We start from the raw sequence: 6,720 nt of genomic DNA on the forward strand, positions 1-6,720 counted from the left end.
ACTGTAAAAATTTTATGGAACTACAAAAAACCCAGAAGAGCCAAATCAATCTTGAGAAAGAAAAATGAAGCTGTGGCTATTACAATTCCAGACTTCAAGATATATTACAAAGCCATGCTAATCAAAACAGTCATGGTACTGGCAAAAAAAAAAAAAAAAAAAAAGAAAGAAAAGAAAAAGACATATAGATCAATGGAACAGAATAGAGCCAGAAATAAACCTACTTTTATATGGTCAATTATTCTATAACAAAGGAAGAAAGCATATACAATGGGAAAAAGTCTCTTCAATAAATGGTGCTGGGAAAACTGGACAGCTACATACAAAAGAATGAAACTAGGTCACTTCTGAACACCAGAAAGAAAAAATAAACTTAAAATGGATTAAAGATGTAAGTGTGAGGCCTGAAACCATAAAAATCCTAGAAGAAAACACAGGCAGTGATTTCTTGGACATTGGCTGTAGTAACATGTACCCTAAGGCAAGGTAACCAAAGTGAAAATAAAGTATTGGGACTATATAAAAATAAAAAAGCTTTTGCAGGGGCGCCTGGGTGGCTCAGTCGTTAAGCATCTGCCTTTGGCTCAGGGCGTGATCCCAGCATTCTGGGATCAAGCCCCATGTCGGGCTCCTCCACTGGAAGCCTGCTTCTTCCTCTCCCACTCCCCCTGCTTGTGTTCCCTCTCTCACTGGCTGTCTCTATCTCTGTCAAATAAATAAATAAAATCTTAAAAAAAAAAAAAAAGCTTTTGCACAACAAAGGAAACCATCAACAACATAAGAAGTCAACCTACTAAATGGAAGAAGATATTTGAAAATAATATATCCAATAATGGTTAATATTCAAAATATAGAAAGAACTTATACAACTAAACACAAATAATCTGATTAAAATATTGGCAGAGGACCGAATAGGCATTTTTCCAAAGAAGACATACAGATGGCCTACAGACACATGAAAAGATGCTCAATATCACTAATCACAAGGAAATGAAAATCAAACCATAATGAGATATCACCTCATACCTGTTAGAATGGCTAAAATCAAGAAGACAAAAAAACAGCAATTGATGGCAAGGAAGTGGAGAAAAAGGAACCTTTATGTATTGTTGGTGGAATGAAAATTCATTCAGCCACTGTGGAAAACAATATGGAGTTTTCTCAAAAAATTAAAAATAGAAGTACCATTACCATATGATCCAATAATTCAATTACTAGGTGTTTAGTAAAAAAAAAAAAATGAAAACACTAATTCGAAAAAATACATACAACCCTATGTTTACTGCAACATTATTTACAATAGCTAACATATGGCAACAACCTAAATATCCATCAATAGATGAATAGATAAGATGTGGTTCATATATATAATGGAATATGACACAGCCTTAAGAAAGGCTGAGATCATGTCATTTGTGACAACATGAATAAACCCTGAAGGTATTATGTGAAGTGAAATTAGTCAGACTGAGGAAGACAAATACCATATGATTTCACTCATATGTGGAATCTAAAAAAGCAAATGAATAAACAAACAAACAAACAAGAAGCAGAATCAGAGAACTGATGGTTGCCAGAGGGGAGGTGGGTAGGAAGATGGGAAAAATGGGTGAAGGGGAGTGGGAGATGCAGGCTGCCAGTTATGAATGAATAAATCATATTAATAAAAGGCACAGCATAGGGAATACAGTCAGTCACATCACAGTAGCATTATATAGTGACAGAAAGTAGCTACAATTGTGGTGAGCAGAGCACAACATACAGAGAAGTTGAATCACTATGTTGTACACCTGAAACTAAGGTAACACTGTGTATCAACTATACTCAAATAAAAAATTATTTTAAAAATAAATTAAATAAATAAAAAGTCATCTCTAAACCCAAAGCCATCTAGATTCTCTCCTGTTATCTTCTAGGAGTTTTACAACTTTGCATTTTTAGGTCTGTGATTCATTTGTGTGTGTGTTTCAAAATTTTCTTTAAATTTTAGTTGTCATATAGTATAATATTAGTTTTAGGAGTAGAATTTAGTGATTCATCACTTACATATATCACTCAGTGCTCATCACAGCAAGTGCCCTCCTTAATACCCATCACCCATTTAACCCATCCTCCTACCCACTTTCTCTCCAGCAACCCTGTTTGTTCTATATAGTTAAGAGTCTCTTATGTTTCTCTCTTTTTCTTTTGTTTTCTCTATGTTCATCTGTTTTGTTTCTTAAATTCCACATATGAGTAAAATTATGTGGTTATTTGTCTTTGTCCTACTGACTTATTTTGCTTAGCATAATACACTCTAGCTCCATCCATGTCATTGCAAGTGGCAAGATTTCATTCTTTTTGATGGTTGGGTAATATTCCAGTGTGTGTGGCAGGGGTGGCGGGTACATGCACTACCTCTTCTTTATCCATTCATCAGTCAATGGACATTTGGGCTCTTTCTGTAATTTGGCTATTGTTGAAAATGATGCTCTAAACATCGAATACCTCATAGTTCAATCCCTGGGTCATAGGGTAGTTCTATTCTTAACTTCCTTAGGAGTCTCCATACTATTTTCCAGAGCATCTGCACCAGTTTATAATTCCACCAACAGTGTAAGAGTGTTCCCCTTTCTCCATATCCTTACCAACATCTGTTGTTTCCAAAAATGTTGAATGCTTCACAAATTTGCATGTCATTCTTACACAGGAATCATGCTAATCATCTCTGTACTCTTCCAATTTTAGTATATGTGCTGACAAAGTGAGCACTATGATTTGAGTTAATTTTTGTGAAGGGTGCAAGGTTTGTGTTCAGATTCATCCTTCTGCATGTAGATGTCCTATTTTTCCAGCACCACGTGTTGCAGAGACGATCTTTGCTCCATTATGTTGCCTTTGCTCTTTTGTCACATATGGGTTAACTATATTTATGTGGGTCTATTCTCCCCATTCTATTCCAGTGATTTGTCTAGTCTTTTACCAACATACTGTCCTGATTACTGTAAATTTATAGTAAACGTTAAGGTCAGGTAATGCCAGTTCTCCAACATTGCTCTCCTCAGACACAAAGAGGAATGAAGGAAGTAGTCTAAGATGGATCCAACCTATTGCAAATACATGCACATGGATTCTGCAATTAATCATTAAAAAGCAACTGATTGATAAAGTCATGCTTAAAAGGAAAATGGCCTCTGCTCTTTAGGACACATGTGCTACTAGCATGGATTAGACCCAAAAGTGAATTGAAGCGATGGTTTTTAACTTTGAATAGAGGCAATATAAACACGCATTTTACATATTTTAATATTGATGAAATCCAAATGTGTCTTACATTTAATGCCAGAAGAAATGTTCCAGGTAGAGGTGTAAGATGTGAATTTTCTGTGTTTTCTAATTTATTAATTCATAGAATTTATATGCTAATCCATCTGTCATCTGAATTCATTTCTTTGTTTTGATGTTATCACATATTTGCTTTTTAATTAAATATGAATGTTTAATGAGGCTTAATATGTCTCCCAAAATTTTAAATTCTGAAACACCATTGAAATAAGCTTGCCAAGCATTTAGATATTACCACTTGGACACATGGTATTAACATCAAAAACAGCAAAAATTGCCAAGCATCTCAGAATTAGAGCTTTACAAATGTAGAAGTTTGGAAAAATTCAGTTTAATGAAGAGACCTACAGATAACAGCTAAACAAGAAATACAGAATATCTGTGTTTTTCATCATACATCAAATTTAACCATTGATTTTAAAAAGCCCTGCATCATTATAATGTCATGAACAAACAAAAGTAATTTTGAGAGTCTTTAAGATGCGAATATATAGAAAGCATAGACATACTGGATTAGTGAACCTGTGTACTTCTGCCTAGACTATCGCTCCTTTCCCTTTATATCACCAGCAACATCATGGCTACTATTTTATTTGTGATCATCATTACTAATATCATTGTGCCTTTTATCTTTGTTTACATCAATTCTAAAACATAACTGCATAACTCTCAAGTTATCTCTGAGCCTCTGAATTCACTTCCTATGACCTTATGGAGAATAAGAAAACACTCTGGACCCACTCAAATCTCTACCTTTATTTTTCTCCATATTACCTAAAAGCATCTAAATAGAATATATTTTATTTATTTTTAAATTTATTTACAGTTTCCACTCAGTAGAATATAATAAACTCAATAAAAGCAAAGTTTCTGTCTGTAGTGCCCATTGCTATATCCCAGCTCTAGAAGAGACTACAACCTATAACAGGCCCTCAGTAAGCATGGGTTAAATGAATACATAAATTATGAAGAAAAAAATATTTACACAGATTAATGCTAATCATTACATGCATACTTTTAACTCATCTCCCTCCCCCCACCAAAAAAATAAATAAATCCTGAAATACGCCTCTGTTTTAGTTCAGGCAAAATACCATACACTGGGTGGCTTATATACAACAGATATGGAGGGTAGGAAGTATAAGATCAAGTGCTAGCACATTCTGTTTCTGGTAAGTGCTCACTTTCTGGTTCACAGTACCCTCTCGCTGTGTTGTCACATGGTATAAGAGGTAAGGGAGCTTTGTGGGCCTTTTTTATGAGGGCTCTAATCATCTCTAACCTCCTAATACCATCGACTTGAGGATTAGATTTTAGTATATGAATTTTGAAGGGACACAGGCCATAGCAGTATCTTATAAATGATCAAATTAAGCCACATAAAAACGAGAAAAAATTAGTCCAAGAAAAGCACATATCTTCAAAGTCACAGAAAACCATCCAGAGGAAAAGAAAATTAAAGAAAATTAATAAATTAATCTTATGTGTTAGATAGATTCCCTGGGCGGCAGATACTAAGGTGGAATTAGAAATACAGATTTACTGAGGGATAATGCCTATGAAAGTTAAAAGGGAGAGGGAAAAAGAATAGGCCAGAAAAGCCTTCAGACTGTAATGCAGGTCCTATATCTCTGAAAGAAGAGCAATGGGGGAAAGAATATGGGGTAAAAAGAGCCTCAAAGCATAGTACAACTCCAGAGTGGAGTCCTAAACTGACCACAACAGCAAGTTCTTGTACCTCCATGGTGCTCAGTCATTGATGAGGACTTTCTAGAAGGCCACAGCTGGCAAGCTGAAGCACAGTCTAAAGGCAGCCACAGCTAGAGACTGAGCAGTTTCACAATGCACAGCTGGTTCTCTTTTGACCAGTTATCTAAAAGGCACACTTCTATGGCTGCCACATGATATGAACCTACATTGAGGGGCTACAGCTTTGGATGGAAGATGAGCAATAATTTTCTTCTTCTAGGGCAAAGTAACATAATAAGCTTTGCATGGCCAGACTAGTATCCTAACAGATATGTGTATCAAATGACCAGATCTGAACAGAGAAATGAGAAACAAATTCTGGGGCCTAGAAATCCTATCATATGTAGAAATCACATGTCCCAAAACAAGGTCTGGCTTCAACACACACATTCTCAAAAAGATTAAAAGAACTAAGCCTGGAAGCTCTATTAATAGAATAATTGGAACAGTCTGCATTTGAACTGTCATTGAGGTAAAATGTAAAAATGCATGCACTTCTTTATTCTTGCTTATGTTTATTTCTGTGTCATTGTTACTGGTGGGAAGGGGAGAAGATGGGAGGGTTAGTCTTCAACTCATCCTGAAAAAAATATATGGATTTTCCAGAGCATTTTCAAGATGGTTAGGCAAGGGGCCACAGAGATGCAGCCATCTGTAATGGTCCAGTACAGGAGATACCACGGGGGAACTAGTAAAGGTAGAAACAGTAGTGACTATGGATGGTTTTCCATTTGGGCCATGTTCCTACAGGTAAGTATTATCATATGAAATATACTATCACAGTGATGAATTCCTAATATAAAAAATAGCTAAATAAAAGAGGCTAGTATAAAATTATAGCTCTGTCCAACTGTCTGGTTAAAACATAGTATATTAGATTTTTATTGCTGCAGTAACAAATGACCACAAATTTAGTGGCATAAAACACAGATTTATTATCTCACATATTTTGTAGGTCAGAAGTTAGGGTAAACGAGGGTTTCCTAAAGCTGAAATCAAGGTGTTGACAGGGCTGCCTTTTTTTTTTTTTTTTTTTTGATAGATTGATTGATGTGAGAGAGAGTGTGAGACAGAGAGAGAAGCAGGCTCCCTGCTCAGGGAGCCCAATGTGGGACTGATTCCAGGGCTCTGGGATCATGACCTGAGCCGAAGGCAGACACTCAACAGACTGAGCCACCGAGGTGCCCCAACAGGGCTGCCTTCTTTATGGAGGCTCTGGTTGTTGGCTTTCAAGGTGCTGGCTGATTCCATTTACCTGTTATTGTAGAACTGAGGTCCCTATTTTCTCACTGGCCGTCAGTCTCACTTCCTTTGCTCCTAGATGTTGTCTGCATTCTTTGTCATGCTTTCCGTGTTGCCCCTTCAACAACAGTGCATCAAGCCCCTCTTGTGCTTTAAATATCTCTGACTTCTCTTGCTACGTCATCTCTCTCACCTCACTTTGGAAAGTCCTCTGCCTTTAGAGACTGTGTGATTAGATTGGACCCCCATGAGATAATCTGAGGTAATCTCCCTATTTTAAGGTCCATAACCTTAATGACAACTGTAAAATCCTTTGTCAGATAACATATTCACAAATTCTAGGGATTTTGGCCTGGGTGTCTTTGTGGGTCCATTCTGATGACAAATAGTGAAGTTCCTAATTGT

General features: G+C 36.3%; 1 non-coding gene across 1 annotated transcript; it reads right to left on the reverse strand.

Annotated features, from left to right (window-relative positions):
- Window positions 1-2,644: 2,644 nt before the first annotated feature.
- On the reverse strand, window positions 2,645-2,751 carry LOC121101603. The gene has a single exon (XR_005833587.1). It is a non-coding gene; the product is annotated as a U6 spliceosomal RNA (small nuclear RNA).
- Between the last annotated feature and the right edge of the window lie 3,969 nt (window positions 2,752-6,720).

This window comes from Ursus maritimus, unplaced genomic scaffold (assembly GCF_017311325.1).
Source record: "Ursus maritimus isolate PB19 unplaced genomic scaffold, ASM1731132v1 scaffold_8, whole genome shotgun sequence".
NCBI classification, from domain to species: domain Eukaryota; kingdom Metazoa; phylum Chordata; class Mammalia; order Carnivora; family Ursidae; genus Ursus; species Ursus maritimus.